The following is a 19,952-nucleotide window of genomic DNA, read 5'->3' as shown; positions in this document are numbered from 1 at the left end:
AGTCTCCCACTATAACTGTGTGAGGCCTTATTTTGATTTGAGTTTTAATAATGTTTCTTTTATGAATGTTGGTGCCTTTGTATTTGGCGGCATAGATGTTTAGAATTGAGACTTCTTCCTGATGGATTTTTCCTGTGATGAATATGAAATGATCTTCTCCATCTCTTGTGATTGATTTTAGTTTGAAGTCTAACTTGTTAGATACTAGGATAGTTACCCCAGCTCGTTTCTTGGGTCCATTTGATTGGAGTATCTTATGCCAACCCTTTACTCTGAGGTAATGTCTGTCTTTGAATTAGAGGTGTGTTTAATGTATGCAGCAGAAGGATGGATTCTGTCTTCATTTCCAATCTGTTAGCCTGTCTTTTTATGGGTGAGTTAAGACCATTAATATTGAGGGAAATTAAGGCCCATTTAGTGTTTATTCTTATTTGTTTTTGATTTGTTGTTGGTACTGGTATTATATGTGGATTTACCCTGCATTTTATTTTATGGTTTTGTAGAGTGAGATTATCTATTGCCTATGTTTACCCGAGTGTAGTTAATTTCCTTAGGTCAGAGTTTTCCTTCCAGTACTTGCTGTAGGGCTGTATTAGTGGTTTCATATTGTTTAAATCTGGTTTATCGTGGAATATCTTGTTTTCTCCATTTATAGTGATTGAAAGCTTTGCTGGATATAGTAGTCTGGGATGTCATCCATGCTTTCCCAGAGTTGATAGAATATATATCCAGGTCCTTATAGCTTTCAGAGTTTCCATGGAGAAGTCTGGTGTAATTCTGATAGGTTTGACTTTATATGTTACTGGGCCTTTTTCCTTTGTTGCTCTTAATATTTTTTTCTTTATTCTGTACTTTTGGTGTTTTAATTTTTACGTGACAAGGGGACTTTCTTTTGTGGTCCAATGTATTTGGCGTTCTGTAGGCTGCTTGTACTTTCATTGACATGTCTTTCCTTAGGTTGGAAAAGTTTTCTTCTATGATGTTTTTGAATATGTTTTCTGCACCTTTGAGTTGGGTTTCTTCTCCTTCTTCTATACCTATTATCATTAGGTTTGGTCTTTTCTCGGTGTCCCAAATTTCCTGGATATTTTGTGTTGTGGATATGTTAGACTTCAGATTTTCTTTGCTTGACGAGCTTTTTTCCTCTAGTTTGTCTTCAGTGTCTGAGATTCTGTCTTCCATCTCTTGTATTGTGTTGGTTATGTTTGCATCTGTGGTTCCTGATTGTTTACTCAGCCTCTCCACCTCAGCATTCCCTCAGTCTGTGTTTTCTTTATTGTCTCTAGTTCAGTTTTCATGTCCTGAACTGTTTCCTTCAGCTGTTTAGTTGTATTTTCTTGGCACTTTTTGGCTTTCCTTGATTTCTTGCATCTGTTGGTTCATCTTTTCTTCCATTTCTCTGAAGGATTTTTTAATTTCCTCTCTTAGGTTCTCTATCATCTACATGAAGTTGTTTTTAAGGTTGTTCTTTTCTGTTTCTTCTGTGTTGGGATGTTCATGTCTTGCTGGTGCATAGTCACTAGACGCTGGTGGTGTCATATTTGTTTTCCTGTTGTTGGATGTGTTCTTATATTGTTGTCTTCCCATCCGTTCTTCCAGTGGGTACAGTTGGTGTTACTTCCTTTTCTACTGTGTATGGGTCCGGTGTTCTCTTCAGGTGTGTGCAATTGACTTTGATATGCTGATGGGTCTCAAGTTGGGTGCAGGCAGGTCTGAGGCACTTGCTCTCCAGGTGGGTGAGAACAGCACTGGCACAGAGATGCCAGCAGACTCTGGGTTGCTTGGTCCTCAGGAGTCAAGTCGTCCTGTCGCAGACCCTTGGGCAGCAATTCCCAGAGTGGCCAGGCATAAGTTGGGCCCAAGGCAGTGGGTGAAGCCACTCACCACTGCACTCTCTGCACTCTGGGGGCCAGAATAGCCCATTGATCTCAGCAGAGTCAGGATCCCATGGTCCTCAGGTTCCGATTCATTATAGGCAGTATATTTTTTAAATGATTTTGATTAGCAAAACACAAACTTTTTGATGTTCTTCTCTGGAACATGTGGAAAATCATGGTAAAGTTAAAAATAGAAAACAATTAACTATATCCACTTTCATATCATTTTTTCTTTTAAAAATTATAGAATGGTGTAACAGTGTTTTACCTGAATCTATATCTGTGTGCCACATGTGTGATTTATGGGCAAGGAGGTCAGAGGACAGTTATAAGTCTGGAGCTGAAGTTAAAGTTTATTGTGGGTCTGCATGTGTATGGGTGCAAGGTCTTCTGCAAGAACAGCAAGTGCTGTTCACTTCTTAGTCATTTCTCCAGCCCCAGAATTCTAATGCAATATTTCACAATTTGATCTCAACTCAATGAAAACTAAGACACCAACAAGAACTGTAACTTTGTTATTTCATGACATCACTAAAATAACTTCTGCAGTTTCTCAAATTAACTTCTGAGCATTTGTGCTTTTGTTATGTTGCACTAACCACAATTTCTGCCTGGACTTGTTTTTTTTCCCCTTATTCTCCCAGTAACTTCAGTTGCTTTATTTGACATTTTTCAAGAGTGAATCCTTTGATCAGGATTTGAAATGTCTTTGGATAATTGCTCACAGGGATGAAAGATTCCATTCTCAACAAATAATAACTGTGAATCAGTTTATACTATATTTTACTGAGAGCTAAGTTTAGTCCCCTCCCTCTGATCCTGTTATGATTTTACTAAAAAAGTTTTTAGATTACTTTCTCCAGTTGTTTTACTGAAGAAGTTGACCTCTTGCAGGCACTCACTGTTCATCAGGAGAATCAAAAGCCCTTCCTCTATCCTTTTCATGGATGAGTATTCATATATTAGCAAGTTCACTCTTAATCATGGTCCCTGCTACATAAAGCTTCAATTTATATTTTCTTAATTCATCTCTTTTCCAGATTCCTAAACATTACTGTTATGAAATTTTCTTGCTGCCCATGCCTTAAATGTATTTTCCTATGTCCAAGTCACATTTTCACAAGTGAACAAAACTGAATGTGTACCTCATTACTCAATTTCTTTATAAATATAAATTATCACATTTCATTTTGCTACAGATATATAGTGCAGATGAACAAAGTTGAGGTAAATAGGTGAATATAATATTTCCATCAAAAATTCAGAGCAAGTCTATGCATTTTATTAAATATTACAAAGCTTGATATCAGTGTTCACCTATTAAATACTAATTTAAATGCCTACCATACTTAAGGTGACAACTTCAGGTTTTACAAACTCCTGTTTCTGACACTCATAGCTGTCATGGGGAGTTTTCCCAGTGGAAAAAAGTTATTGAATGTAGAATATTTCTGTACAAGATTAAGACTTTTTTTTCTTAACATAATTGTGGAGGGTGATTTGCTCTTTTAATTTCTAGGCTCTTGGTGTACATACACTATCTACCACTTACTGAGTAAGCTAGACATCCTTGGTGTATATGCACTATCTACAACTGATTGAGTGAAATTAGAATCCAGGTAGTATCAATGCTATTGAGATCACAATGAATCACTGGGGGATTTTCTTGTCTCAGTTCCATGAGCCTTTGAATTTACATGTAAAAGCAAGAATTAAAGAAGTTAAGATTCAAATTACAGAGAGAGTGTTATAGGCCAGGACTGACTGAAGAATGGTGCAGAAAATGGAACAAGATGGAGTTCTCTTGAACTGCATGTTGCTGGGTTTAAATCAGTAACACACATGTATGAATGCATACATGTATATAGCTGGTCATATATATGATTATAATTTATTATTATCAAACCATCTGTTTATTCTTGTAGCAGAATCTGAATGGATTTTATAACATAATTTTTCTACTGAGTTTAACATAGCTCTTATGACATTTATCTTTTATCACTTCTCTTTAATCACATATATTAATATATATCAGGAAATCTAAATGTTTTCTATTTAACCATGCAGTTGTTTTATTTTTAAATTGTGTATATGTGGGTATGTGTACAGATTGTGTGTTTGTGCATATACAAGTTTGTGAACATGGAGGCTAGATGTTAGTGTGGGTTGTCTTCTTCAACTGAATTAACATTATTTCTTGAGACAGAGATGCTCACTAAAACTAGAGACAATATATTAGATGTAATGGATGGCAAACAAGACAAAGGGACATTTTTATCTTGCTCTCTCTCATCAACTCCATAGTAGGCATGTACTTCTAAATCCAGCTTTTCTGGTAGGCCATGAGAATCTGAACTTAATTTCTCATAGTGGTACTCCAAATACTTTACCACTTGAGATATTTCCCTCAGGCCTCCTCACTTGTCACTTTGGATATTTCACAACTATATTTATAAATTTTGTATTTGTTTTGTTGGTACCATTGATTTGCTTAGGTCTGAGAATTCTAAACAAACAAACAAAACAAAGCAAATAACCCCAGTCTCTCTAGATGTCACACATGAGCTTACATTTCATTACTAATTAGTCCTCATGCTTGCTGACTTATTTTTGTAACTGTCATGAGGGTCTACTTATTTTATTTTTTAGAAATTTAATAATAAGGGTCTATTACTCTATTGCTCTTTTGGAATTGCCATCATATTTATTACCCCTATACTTTATTCTCTACACATATGGCCATTATATCTTGCCTCCATTGATACAACATACAGAATTAAGACATATATTAGATATTTGACATTCTAATCAGGGAGAGAAGAAAGGTTTCCTGATGTAGCATGGCTTTGCTGGTTGCAATGTGAACAAAATCTTGAAGCAAATCATGCAGCAGATAACAAGGGTTCAGTATTCTGAAACTAACTATAGTCCACCAATAGAATTATACTCTTTAGTATATACTAAAAGTCTCAATTCTACATCATTTCCTTTCTGTTTACTTCCATCTCTAGTCCCTTAAAGCCAAAAGCCATATTCCTAATATTCTGTAATAACTTTTCCTATTTAGGATTAACTGACATGTTTATGCTTTTTGGTGAAGGCAGTAATATGTTTCTTACACCTGGATGTCATCTTCTATTATTGTTTCATATTTGAAATGTGTTTCAAATGGACAGATAGCATAATGATGTTTAAAGATAGACTCTAGAATTATATACATGTAGAAAGTCTTTCTCTGTACTGCCAGCTCCCAAGTAACAACACAGAGACTTATTATTAATTATGAGAACTCAGTCTATAGCTTAGGCTTGTCACACTGTCACACTAGCTCTTACAAAATAAATTAACCCATTTATATTAATCGATGTTTTACCTCATGGCTTTTTACCTCTCTTTCATCCAATACCTCCTGTTTCCTCTCCATGTTCTCTGGTATCCCTCCCATGCATAGATTCATCTCCTCTCTCTCTCTCTCTCTCTCTCTCTCTCTCTCTCTCTCTCTCTCTCTCTCTCTCTGTGTGTGTGTGTGTCTCTCTCTGTCTCTGCCCTGAAGTCCTGTTTAACCTCTCGCTGCATAACTATATGAAATTCAGCTCTGTGTTGAACCAATCAGAAGTCAATTTGGCAAACACAAATTGTCACAAAAAGATTATTCCAGAATATGTATGCATTGTTCAAGTAATTCATCTGCATAATAAAAAACTGAAAAATAAACACAAAGACAAGGAAAGGCCTCCCTATTCCTCAACTGAATGCTAAAACACAAATACATGATACTGCCTGACTGGATGGGAACCAGAAGTGGAAAAGCCCATAGATGCAGGACAGAACCAAAACAGACTGTGGAAAAATTTGAATGAAATTATTACTAATGATATTTTATTATACTCATAGATGAGTACCTGGACCAACTGTCATCAGAGGCTTCATTCAGTAACTACAAGGAGCAGATGTAGAAATCCACAGTTAAACACTAGGCAAAGCCAGCGGAACAATGAAGACAGGCAAGAGAGCATGGCAGGAGCTAGATGGGCCAAAGACACCATGAGATCACAGGACACAAAATCAACTAAGCAGAACTCATAGTGGATCTCAGAGACTAAAATGAATGTTTATATGTCTGAGCTAGGTCCACTGCAAATATGCTATGATTTTGTAGCTTGATATTCATATGGGACCCTTGAGACTCCTAATAGTGGGAGTGAGGGTGTCTTTGACTCTTATGCCTGCTCTTGGGACCTTTCCTCTCTTACCAGATTGCCTTGTATAACCTTGATAAGGGGAATTATTCCTACTCTTGCTGAAACTTGTTATGCCATTATTAGTTGATATCCCTAGGAAGCCTGCACTTTTTCTTTTCTTTTATATATATATATTTTAAGGGAATTGGTGGGGGAGTGGATTTGGGAACAGAATACAGGCAATGGGTGGAAGACTGGAAAGAGTGGAGGAAAGGGAAACTGCAATTGGGATGTAATGTATAGGAGAAAAATAAAGAAACAAACAAGTCACTATGAACAGTTGGATATATCCAGCTGTTTTATACTCCTTTAACAGTTGTGAAAAAAAAGGAACATGAATGTCAAACATTTGTAGAAAAGTGAAACAATTTTAGTTGTATTTGTTGTTTGTTTTTAAAAAGAATTGATATTTTAAAAACATATTTATTAAAGCAGATTAGGAAAAACTAGGAAAATGCTATTCATCAAATATGCTAGATATTGAGCAAAACATTCCCAGGACTATCCTGTTGAATAGTGAGTAGTCTGCTTGCAATTACAGAGACTAGAAAAGAAGATTTTACCTTCTGTCTTGGCCAGGAATCAGAAATTTAAAAGATGTCTCTTTCTAAGAAAATCACAGTACTGCTTCTCTGTTACACATTCACAGTGCCCCTTCCATTCTTATACTCTCAGAAGATAAACTTTTTCAGTTTGGAAATAGTTATTTTTTGACAGAATAGAATAAAACAAGTTTGAAAATGACATCTGATATTCAAGTGGGCTTTGATCTTAATCTTGAGCAGTTTTAGATAGGTTGTCATTTTATCAAACTTTGAAGTAATTCAGAGAATATTATTCAATTAATGCTGTGTATAACATCAAAAATTGTGCCATTCATTGAATGAGGAGCATGGGATTTCTACACAGAGCATTGAGAACTGCTAAGAAGTAGTGATAACTGCTCTTATGCTTGGTTGTCCACTAACACTTGGAAATGTTATATCACTGATGTTTCACTTACCTTTCAATTAGAGAGAGACCACAGAATTTATCATTAAAGATGCCAAGAAGCAGAGACTAATTTTTAAGTAAAGTTTCTTTGTCCAACAAATCATCTGTGGTTAGATAATTAGTAACAAAAATAGTTACTTGGTGACTTTATTGCTTCTAATCATAGTACATTGGCCATTCTGGGTTAAAGCTTTTAAATTATTCATTTAAAATATTGTTTATTATTATTGTCCATGTATGACTTGTATATCTAAAACTGGGTGCATTTAAAGGCATGTATTTGGAGGTCTGAGCACTGTTTTATGGAATAAGTTATTTCCTTTATGCTGGGATTCAAGGATTATTAATTCTAGTCGTTGGATGTATTCATGTGACTTACTACAGAAATATGAATTTCCTAGTTAGAGTGCCTCTTAAGTGTTTATAAAAATAGATAATGTTGTAATATTGTGCATTATGTGAGATATATGCAACTTTAATTATTGAGCAGATATATAGGACTCTTTTATTCTATGACCAAGATTCTCAAGTTTACAAAGATAAAATACTGTGTCTTTCATGGAAATATGATGTGAAGATCATTTAGAGTTGCAGAAATGCTTACAAGATCAACACCCCCTTAGTTCATATCTCTTTACTTTTCCCTTCTTTTCATCTGTCGCTTCCTTGAGATTTCAGCTATCACCTTTGTAGGTCTAAATTCCACTCAAAACTGAAAAAGTAATTGTATATTTTCTTTAAGTTCAATTATTTTTTATTCAATCACTTTTATGTTCACACATCTAAAACACTATCCAGTAACAGTAACATTTGCACATTTTCAACACTGCTGATTCTTTTAGAACTTTGATATGATTCTCGTAAATACCATTCACAGAAAAGCAAGAATTTTGGCTCTACTAATGTGTACTGGATTATATTAAATGGTTGGCACTTTTCTTGGATTATTTTAAATAACAATTTTATTTTATGACATGTTGTCAGAAGCCTTCACTGGGAATACTATATAAGAACCAATCACAAATATCACTATCAAAAGAAATCAATGTAGAATTTTAAATTCATTGATAGAATACATTTATATTTTGTATAATTTAACAATCACTTTCATATACAACATAAGATTTTATCCTGTCAACAGATTTGTGAGAGAGGCATTTTTGGCATTATTTCCAAATTTTTGACAAGGTTACTGACACTAAGAACAGTTCCAATATAAGTATTTTAGCACAGATTCTAAAAAATAGTACATTTCCAAAACCTTAGAGCTCTATTCATACTAAATATTTGTCACATGGTTTTTTGTATATTATTTTATCATAAGTTTTGTAAGTTTATAAATACTACATGGAGCATAAGAGGGTAGGATATGAGCAGATCAAATGCTATCAGAATATTATATTTCATGACATATAATTATCAATGAACAGCTAATCAATTTAGTTACACTAAATACACAATGAAATGCTCATAACAAATGGATATTATGGAACATTCTAATATCTAATGTTATGAATGTTCACTAAATTAAAATAACCTAATATTTTCTACATGGTTAGCAGACAATTCAGAATAATTTACTAGGGAAATAATGTAGCTTCAATCTTTCCTGTGGAGTTAAGTTTAGTGGATTGGAAAATTTCTGTAGTAAAAACATTCAGTGTGTAGGATTAAAGATAGTGTGGATTCTTCCTCTTTAATAGGACAATCAATCTTCATTTTCTTTCCTTTGATAGAGCTGCCTGTGAGAGCCTTAGTATAGGGCTGGGCTTAAACAAGGTCAGTGATTATAGGAGACTTTTCACTCCAGCGTCTTAAACTGCTGGGAAGGAATTTTGGTAAACACACCATCTTAAATGCTGTATTCTGAGTCGGCTCAATCCTGGGAAGATTCGAAGATTGAAAAGGATCAATAGAAAGCAGCAGGTGAGTCATCCGTGATGGCTAATCCTCCTAAAAGTTCCACGAAAGCTCATATCAGAAAGGAAAGACAGAAACAGCAAAATCAAAACTAAAATGGCAATTTTATGGCCTTATAGTATCTGAAGCTTCTTAAAGGTTGGTTGAATCTGTAAGGACTCCACATAATTCAGGATTATTTCTCTTATTTAGGGGATTTGTTTCCATTTTATGTACTGACCTGACATCAGGTTATCATGATGAAGTGCCTTCCAAACTTGACTCCATGTCACACTTTTACATTTCATCACTTTTAAATGAAAGGAAAATTTCTCAGCATAGACGGCGAAGATAAGCCATGGCTGAGCTGACTTGTCAATGAGATGCAGCTTCTTTTCAAAAAGATAGAACTTCTTTCCCACATGCTACAAACAAAACATTTTAGACCAGATAATAACTGAATCTCATATAACAGTGCTATTATGCTACTGTAAGCTTTAAAATGATAGCAAAACATATCTTAATTCAATTTTCTGTATTTTTACTTACTATTTCATTATTTTCTCTGCTGTGGAACAGTTATACAATTGTTCCATAATCATGAAGTTTTGGTCAATAATGGTGGAATTATCTTCCTATACCCATTATTTTATTTCTTCTTCATGCTCATTATGTGAGCAATCAGAGTTCCATTCCTGCTGCATTTCCTGCCTGTTATCACGCCTTCTTGCCATGACGTATTTTTAGGCCTTTTGAAGTATAAGTCAAAATAAATTACTCCAGAAGTTGTCTTTGCCATGACATTTTATTACAGCAACAGAATATTAATTAATGCAAAAGTTTCTACCAGGAATGAGGTATCATGAAGAACCTGATTCTGCTGCTTTTTTTTGGACTAGCTCAGTGATTGAATGCTTGCTATGAACAGGATTTAATGGGATATCCCTAGCAAGAGCTTGGAATAAAGTAATACTAAAGCAGTGTAGAATATACAGGCACAGATCAATAGGTTTCAAAGAGAGTATTTGAAAGAGGGCTATAGATTATTCCTGTGATATGTAGACAAGATTGCTCTGCATTCTGTCTGTAGCACAAGAATTTTTCTGAGGCTAAATTAAAAGAAAAGTGCTAATGCTTTTGGCAAAGAGAATTTCAAGGCAAAATAATATTTAATCTATGGAGTGGTTATTTTTACTGACATGTATGCAGGTCTACAGTGAGAAATAGCAAGTGCTACATGAAGAAATATAAAATAAACATGTTGAAGAATACAGAACACACCATTGAGGATAGTCCAACTGGTAGGCACAGGAAATTAAAGGAAAGGTACCCCCAGGTAAGACAACAACAAGCTAGCTTTCTTGGGGTTAGGGAGAGACTGAACTTGGTAGAATAATCTATGTAATGCTAGCTTTAGGTGCTTGACGACTACAAGACTAAAGTAGTCATGGATTCCATACCCTAGAGTAGTCTCCCTACTCCTGATAGTATTTGTCTAACAAGTGATAGATTCGATTAGGTGGGAAAAAAGAGACAGAGAGTACAAAAGATTTGGTTTAGGGAAGTGTTGTAAGCCACTCAAGGAGGATAAGGTGCCAGGCCCCACCCCACAGACTACTGGAAAGATCACACTGACTTTTCCAGCTCCTTAAGATGCACATGGCTAAGATCTGCCCTCAGAGCGGGAAAAAAATGCTAAGATTGGGTCACAGAATCCCACCAATCCCAGACCATTCTAAAATGTTCTGCCCCACAAGAAACCCTGTATCAAGTCTGCCTCCTGCTCAATTCTTGCTTCTTCCCTCCTGAGCAGAAGCAGCCACCCTCTTGTGTATTTCCCAATGAATCTCTTGTGTGAGCTTTGTTGTGTGTTTTGACTTTGTTGTATTCCTTGTTTCACAATTGTCAGGATGCTTCCCATCAGAGCTGTAACACTTGTATTGGTGGTATGACACAGATAGGCTCTCCTGGTTGTCTGTGCTCCCCCTCAGGGTCTGAGTTGAACTGGGACCCCATCCCTCTTACCCACCTGCAATGGATCGACCTTCAGTTCAAAGATCATTTGGCATCCCATCCACATGTGTCAATCAGGTACATTTTGTTGGTAAAAATTCTTCCCTGAGGCCTAGGAAGTAACCATGAGTGCCTGACACCCCTCATATTCTCTTGGAGGAGGAGGAACCCCCAGCCATCATCTTTAAAGCTATGCCTGGTGCTCTTCCCCTGACGTTGTCCCCTACCTTCATATCTGGAATCACGAAGTTTCTTTGGTCCAACTGGGCTGTCATACCCTTTGTTGATTTCTCCTTCTGTCTTCTCTTTGGAGCTGCCTGTATTCTTCCTCACCCTCTGCTCTTCACAAGTTCTACAGCTCCTCTAGGCCCTTGTGGCTTTTGTGACTGTCTTGTTGACCATTTCCTGTGCTTAAGACTCCATTCCTAGAGCTCAGTTTTCATCCTCACCTTCTGGCCTCCATGAAAGTACTGGTACCTGGCACTGACTCTCTCCTTGGGTTCAGCCAAGCTAAGCCCCGTATCCCTATTAAGTGCAGTGATGACCCACTAAATGGCTTGGTCAAAATTTGGTTCTCCCTGAATCCTTGGGACACCACAACTATAGGCTTCAGTGGCATTATCCCTCCTGTATCACATTCATGGGAATTGTGTCTTCCATGCTTTCTCATTCCTTATGAAATAACTTTTAGAAAAGCTCCAGACTCTATACCTGACCATCTAGACCCAAGGATGCTTATTTAAAAGTTTGCTCCAAAATCTTTCTCACATATCGGGTGACCCACCAGAGTATGTGACAGAGAAATGAGCAAAAAACAAAAAAAAAAGGAAGACTATTCCCAATTGGGGACTATTGCTACTCTTTTGGTTGTAACTTAAACTCTAAAACATCTGCAAAAGTATAAAACTTACTTTTTATGATTATTGTGTAAATTTTCTGAACCTCAATATTTGTAAGCATATTGGGAATGAATAAAAATCTGTAAAAATCTGTAACAAAGTGTTAACTTAAAACTCATAGCACCAGGATTAATAGTTAAAAAAAATCTGTACACAGGTAATCTTAATGGAAACAGGTGGAGAGCCACTATCATAAGCGGCTGCCACTTGCATGACAGTCATTTCTTTACAATATTTGGAAAAGTTGTATTAGAACATGTGACTTACTCCCATCTTTAATAAATGTGACTACATGGTGTAAGACAACCAAGGGGTGTAAGACAACAATAAAACAAATCAAAACAACCCCCCCCAAAAAAAAACCCTTCTCCTTGCTCTAAAGCTCAAACCAGACAATTCCTCAACTATTTTTGATCCTGCTAATGAACCTCATTCCCCCACCCATCTGTATAAACACACAATCCGTTCTCTTCCTCTTAGGCCTCTCTGTTTTCCCTTTCAATCCCCAGACAGCCATAGGCCACCTAAATCAACCCTTCATGGTATCAACTTGCAGCATACAGGAAACCCCTAGTGCCCTTGCTATTTGCTCCTGCTCTGCTATGGGACCAATCTGTACCTTTCCCTACTGGGACAAAACTGGTCATAGAGAAACCTTTGCAGGAGGTTGCTGGGGTAGATGTCTTATTCAGGGTGCATGACCCTTTTTTATTAAGGGTACACTGTCAAATAGAGAAGCAGTTGTGGTCCCACACTGCTAATTCCTCCACTTTTATTAAAGAATTGCAGTATGTCCCCAATCTTACAACCTCCCCTTCCATCCTAAGTATATGATTCTCAACAGTAATATTCTCCCTGAGGAGCCCAGGCAAGTCTGGGACCAGGATCCCATTCACATGCAGATGGAACCTACCAAACTAACACCACCCATACAGTTTGGGTTGAGGCAGCCGTTAACCAGGACCCTGAATGTAATTACAATACCACAGGGGCCATCCTTGCTAGACAACAGTTTATAACTGGCCTCCAGGCTGTACTGCATATGGCCACCTTTAAAGGAGTAAATTATAAAACCTCCAAGATGTCAGGCAGGAAAATCATGAAAACTCATCTCAATTCCTAGACCACTTTTGAAAGGCCCTCTAATAATATACCAATCTGGATTGAGACTCCAGATGGAAAACAAGTCCTTATCACTTCTTCCAAGTTTCCCTGATATTATGGCCAAACTTAAATGTATAGAGAAAGGACCAGTGACTCCATAGGCCATGGTCTTCAAGGTGCTCCATAGGAGAGATAACAAGCCTGAAAACAAATGTTTAAATGCCTTCAGGAGGGTCATTGGGCTTAGGTCTGCCTGAGCCCCCATAAAACACCTTAGCCATGTCCAGTGTCAATGGGGTATTGACTGTCCTCATGTCCCCCATGGCCTAAGCACATCACTCTCTAACTGACTTCCGAGGTCTGGTCATGGATGATGTTGGGGGTGCGGGCTTCCTTGGCCAGACCATATCTGCCATGGTGCTTCAGGTTGCCATCACAATATCAAGTCAAGCCATTTCCTTCCATCAGACATTGGGTCAACTTTTCTAATCCTGAAGGAGTATTGGGGACCCACCTCTCCTTTTCAGTCTTCTATTGTCAGAATAATAGGACAGCCTTAACAGACTAATCAAACTGCACAAATTAGCTATTTCTCTATGGGTATCTGCCTTACATGTTGTTTCTTAGTGAGTAGTACCAACCTGTTTGACCCTTTGCTGGGAAGGGAATTTCTACCTTAAGTGGGAACATCTATCTGCTTGCCCCCAAACTCACCAGCCTTTACCCTCCTAATTCTTTTCCAAACCACACAATCTGACACACCATTTTCGTTATTAGCCTTCCAGGTGGATCCCCAGGTGCGGAATACTCAAAACCCCTGTATAGTCAAACATTCCCATCACAGCCAATCACAAAAACACTTTTTTCCCATACAGGTAAAAGGATATATGTAGCACAACTGCCTGATCCGGGCTATTTGGAAAGATTTGTATATCTCTTTTCTGTGTGCAGGTGGGTCTATATTTTCTGGTGTGTCTGTTTGTTTCATTGTAAACTTGGGAGCTGAGATGGAAAGAGGGGTGGCTTAGTAGAATTATGAATGGTGGTGGCCACTGCATGTTGTTATTATTATTATTTGTTTTTCTGACTGGTCTTCTTTGAGTTTGTGAACTTTCTGTTTTTTTGTGTGTTAATTCCTTTTGTTTTTGTTTTCAATTCTGCTGCTAGCTGCCAGCTACTACAACTAATTGCTATCACTTCATTGAAGGCCAGAGCTCAGAATTTATGGGCTTTCTGGCCACTGGATTCAGTTTTTGAAGGATAGGATTTTAAAACAATGCTTGTTTGATAAGGTATTAAAACTACACCTCCATGCATTCATATCTAAGAATGTACCTCTGACTGCAACCAATCTTCTTATAGGTGAATCAAACTTACCCTTGCTAACATTTAGGTCAACTATTACTGCCATTTCTCCTCATCACCTGTCCCACTTCTAACATATAAAGGTCTCCAGACAGTACCTTCTTTATGAGTTCTCTCTCTTCAGACAGCATTATAGAGCATATTACTCATCACTTTAATTTTTGTCCACCAGTCAATTTCCAAACTGACCCATTCGCTACCCATCATATTTGGTTCCAAATCTATACTCTATACTCTACCTCTTCAGTGACTTCTTTCCTTTACCTGTTCTATCTGTCCATCTCTCCTCCCTAATTGGTAAGTGTCCACTCTTTGAACCTGGAACATGCTATGCCTTCTTTGGCTTTAGCATGTGTGCAACTCTCTAGTTATTAAGACACCTATTCCTCTTCCTCTGTTTGAACCCCCCCCCTGCTTCCTGACACTCCCTGCCCCGGGAGCTGCCTACTAAGTCCTGCAGCATCCTGAAGCCCTTGTCCCTCCCATCTCTCAGATCCATCCTGTAATTCTCACACCTTCTCCATGACCTCATGGGATTAAGAACCCTCTAACTCCCTTCTATTCATTTCTATTTCATTGGTCCTTATACACTATGGCTGATTTCTCTTTGTCTAAAATGAAGATTAGTATAAAAAATGGCCAGAAAGAGGTTACAGATATTTTCCTTAAAATACCAAAGAACTAATCTGGTCTCTCCTAATTGCATTCCAGGTACTGAAAAACACTCTGTCTTGCCTCTTTGGAAAATGCTGTTTGTTAGTGCCTTCTGGATGAAACTCATGAAAACCATTCGTGGCCTTGCCCATTGGCTTATAAGATTCTCTCACCTCACCCTTTGTTAGTTACTGCAAGACAAACATCCCTGCCACCATTAATCCCTTCCATGTCTCTCTCTTCAGTATTACAGACTGCTGTAACTCCTCTAAAACACATTTTGTAGGAACTCTGGATTCCCCAAACTGCACTAATACCTTAACTCTGAGGACTTCCACCTAGCACCTATGCCCAAACATTTATAATGTGTCAGTTCTCTGTGTCACTCAAGTTTATTGCTGCCTACCGACTGGGTAGTCTAGGACTTGTGCCTTGGTATTCTTTTTTTCTAAAACAAGAGCTGGTATTCCACCCCAAACTCCCCACTTCCATGAAGAATCCATTTTGGTTCTTATCACAGGGTGTATAGTGATGTAACATGGCAAATGAGTGGTCTGGGTCCTACTCTCTAGTATCCTGGGTATAACTGTTGGTATCACCACTGGAACAGCAGGACTGCCTACTTTCCTATGTCATCAGTTTTCTTCTTGATTCATCCAGGATATACAAAGTGTGACTCAGAACATCCTTACTCTACAGAGCCAAACAGATTCTTTGGCAACCTTAGCGCTACAAAATCAAAATCAACAAGAAGAAGAGTTACTAAGAGTAGAGAGAGGTGGTCTTGTTCTCTTCTTCAGGGAGAAATGTTGCTTTTATGTCAACCAGTCAGATATAATGAAAGACAAGATCAGATAACTCCACATGTACCTCCAAAAATACAAGAAACATCTGGATGTCTCTGGCTAGTAGATCATTAACAATCCAATGTGAAACTGGATATTGCCGTTCTTGACCCCTTTCTCCTCTTTTTTTCTTAATCCTACTAGTCCCACCATGCCTTATAAACTTGTTTTGTAGATTTCTTCAAAAATATGTCTAAATATTTCTTGCCAAACTTAATTGGTTGTTGTTACAGGATTACTGCTTCCTAGCTAATGAGCCAGAGGCCTGGAACTCTTCGTTATAACAACAATGAAGATCAAGCTTGCCCCAAAGACTGATGCACCCATTCAATAGGAAGCAGTCAAACAATAACATTGCCCACCCTTACCTGACCCCTGATTTTTTAATCAATATTTTATAAAAAGGAGGGAATGTAGGCCCCATGGAGTGCACCAGTGGATAGGTCCTCCAACCTCCCAGAGTTCTCTAAAGGCTTTACATGCCATTTCCAGCCCCTCAAGATGCACTTTGCCAAAATCTGCCCAACAGTGAAAAATATTCTACATCAGGTCACATAGTTCCACCAATCCCAGACACCCTGGAAAGCTATGCCCATAAGAAACTGCCTCCTGCTCAGTACTTTGCTGCTTCTCTCCTGAGGAAAGACAGCTGCCCTCTTGTGTCTTTTCCAGTGAACCTCTTGTGTAAGCTTTGTTCCTCCGTGTAACTTTGTGGCATTCCTTGGCTCAGGACTTTCAGGATACTTTTCACTCAGAGCTGTAGCACTTACAATGTAAGTGAATGACAGAACAGTTGGTGGGGTTAATATGATCAAAATACATTCTGTGAAATTCTGAAAGAAATAAGAAAAAGCTCCTTTTTAAAGTTCAATAGAAATATCATTAAAATACAACCTAATTTTAAAAATTGGCAGCTAGCTACAGTTTTTTTTTTTTTTTTTTTTTTTTTTTTTTTTTTTGTGTGTGTGTGTGACTGGAAGTTGACCTACAAGAATAACATGCAAATAAAACAAATGATATCACCTCATCATTCTGCTATGACTGTTGTCAGGTAAAGAAAACAAAATAATAACTAACAAAGATTTAGGTAATTCACCAAAAAAAGATGAACAATATTTTATTTTGCTTGTGATAAAATTTTTGATATTTTAATTCCACTAAACACCTGTCTTGTTTAACTTTTACTATCTCTTAAGCCAATGTTTAATTAAGTTCATAGAAATGTATATACTTTTAATGCAACAATCAACTATTTTTTATTAAGCTACTATTTTCCCATTTCATTTTAGTTACAGTCTCTCTTTTTCATGTTAGCCATATTGCTATTGTGGGAATTATGATTTTTGGAATTCCAGAATTGTCTTTGTGTGGTACATAAGCTTAAAATAATCTCAAGATGATTTATGATAAAGTTTATGGTGTATATTGAGTTGGAAAGTCTCTGTGGAAGACTCATCAAAATTTGTAATTCCTTTACACTCACTACCTTCAATATATCAAAGTGCAAATAGGTTTGCAGATTATGATTGCTTATTTCTTGTTAGGGAAAGGTACAGGTGTCCAGACACTTTTGTTTTCTTCTGTTTCATTGCATGCTAATAGCTCTCATTTGCTTTTCTCCATCTCATCTGTCAAATTGGCAGAATATTACTTCTATCATTTTTTTGGCTTTGACTAAGACATTGCTTGTTCAGGAAAAATCTACTTAAGTATTTCTTCAGCAGTCCTTTCTAGCTCAGGGGCAGGTTTTGAGTACTTCAATCTCATGGTGAACATCCATCTCTAGCTCTTGGTCTCATTTTTCTGTCAAGGTATTGTTCTTGTTGTCTTCTTTAGCATTTTTGAGGTACTCTTATATATTTGGCAAATATTTGTGTTTGCTTTGGATAGGTATACTAAGGTTTGATGCCATGGTTTTTATTTAAACTCAATTAACAATTATTATTCAATTATATCAAATAATTCCAAGTTAGTGTGTGTCTAATAGTTTTATCTGAATTTTTCTATAAATATTTCTGACTATCAAAGAGAATTAACCAATAATATAACACACACACACACACACACACACACACACACACACACACACACACACATTTAGAATCCATGATGAGGAGCAGAGGCATGGTTGCCAGAACAGCTGAAAGCTCAACTGTTGATATTTAAACAAGAGGCAGAAAGAGCATACTGGGAATGATGAGATTCTTTTGAAAGCTCAACCCCACCAAATGTGATACACATCCTGGACTCCAAAGGACCCCACCTCCTTATACTTCCTCAACAGTTCCACCAACTTGAAAAAAAGTATCAAATATTCAAATATATGAGCCTATGGAGGCAGTTCTCATTCAAATCACCACATGAGTGCATGTGGAGGCTTAGGCTGACAAGATTCTTCATATGAATCCAGAACTCATATATAAGGGTAGTATGAACAGTCAGCTTGGTCAACAAACTCCTTTATGCACCTTATTAGGCTGGAATTATAAATGGGAAGCCCTCACACAGAAATCACTTGTTAATTGTTACCTCCTGTATGTCTAGGTCAAGGCTAGGCCAGCCCCAACCATGTTGTCTGCTTTCACTCTGCTCCATTTGTCACTCCTGCTCTCCATCACAGTTTCAGCACTTTGGCCCAGAACAATGCTAAAGTAGCCATGCTAGGAGCTTCTGGGTCACGAGACAGCCTCATTGACTCCTCCTGAAGAACAGCTCAGTAGATAACCACCTGATGTTCTATAGTATCTTTCATATCTCTCATATGTTTGGTGTTGTTGAAGATCTTTGGCACAGTCAGACAAGAGAAATTATGAAAGGCTACCTTGCAGCTGCCAGAGTGACAAAAATGTGATGTGCTGGTGATCCTAGCTGGAGTGCCAAAAAAGCCAGGAATGAGAGATGTTAATGAGCACTGACTGTTCATTCTTGTTTGTCTTGGATTTGGTGATGGTGGTGGAATTGTGTGTGTTGATGATCTGTTTAGTACCAACTTGTTACCGTTCTGCCAACCTTGACAAAGCCTGTTACAGCACGGCCCTAAAGCTATGATCTACATCATATCCACCATGGCTCATCACAGCAAAAGCTCTGGGGAAGCATGACATGTGCAACCCTAATGAGATCTTCGGTGTGACAATCCTGCACATCATTAGAGCAAACACATTCATGACAGAGCTGAAGTGTTTGGATAAAGCTTGAGTCAATATGCCTGTCACTCTGGTAGCCATGCTGGAAAAGGGAGATGATCATCCTCTTGATCTCTGAGTGTACCTCCAATGTTTACATTCCCCAAGACCAGCATACCACATTCACTGGGAATATGCACAGGCTGGCATGGAAGTCATGAAGGCCAAGGCTGGAGCAGTCTGTGCTACTGTCCATGGCTTATGCTGGAGGTTCTTTGCCACTTTGCCTTCTCCCTTGTAACTATCATGAACAAGAAGGAAGAAGTCATCAGGTGAACTTTTATTCAGTCCAAGGAGACAGAGTACAATTATTTCTATTCATCCTTTCTGTTAAGAAAAAGGGGTCCAGAGAAGAACCTGAGCATTGATAAAATCCCCCCTTTTGAGGAAAAGATGATTGCTGAGGCTATCCCCAAGCTTAAAGCCTTTATCAACATATGCTAGGAATTAGTCAAGAATGTGAAGTGAGATGTTCCAACCTCCATCAGCAGCATCACCCTAACTTATTCACACCATGTAACTGAAGCCACTTGTCTTTAATTTGTTTGATGGTGGTGTTGGATCAGCATCAGCATCCCTTCCACATTGTGGCTGGTCTGATGATAATGACAATAGAGAAGACCCCAAGAAAAAATACATATGGGCAGCCATGCATATCTAGCATTTGTGTCTCCACAACTCTATTTTCCTTCTTAAAAATTAACTTATATGTGTATAAAATACATTCTGGTCATCCTCTTCATCTTTCTCTATGTTATCATTTTCCCATTCCTAATCATACCCACCTGCCACTAAGCTCTCTTCCCACTTTAATGTCCTTTTTGTTTTGTTTTCATTTTTCTTTGTGACCCACTGTGTTTCACAACCAATATTACCT

General features: G+C 37.6%; 1 pseudogene; it reads left to right on the top strand.

Annotated features, from left to right (window-relative positions):
• The first annotated feature begins 16,927 nt into the window (after positions 1-16,927).
• On the top strand, positions 16,928-19,519 carry LOC100761581 (annotated as a pseudogene).
• The last annotated feature ends 433 nt before the right edge of the window (positions 19,520-19,952 follow it).

This window comes from Cricetulus griseus, chromosome 2, assembly GCF_003668045.3.
Source record: "Cricetulus griseus strain 17A/GY chromosome 2, alternate assembly CriGri-PICRH-1.0, whole genome shotgun sequence".
NCBI lineage: Eukaryota > Metazoa > Chordata > Mammalia > Rodentia > Cricetidae > Cricetulus > Cricetulus griseus.
This window is presented reverse-complemented; position numbering and strand designations above follow the sequence as displayed.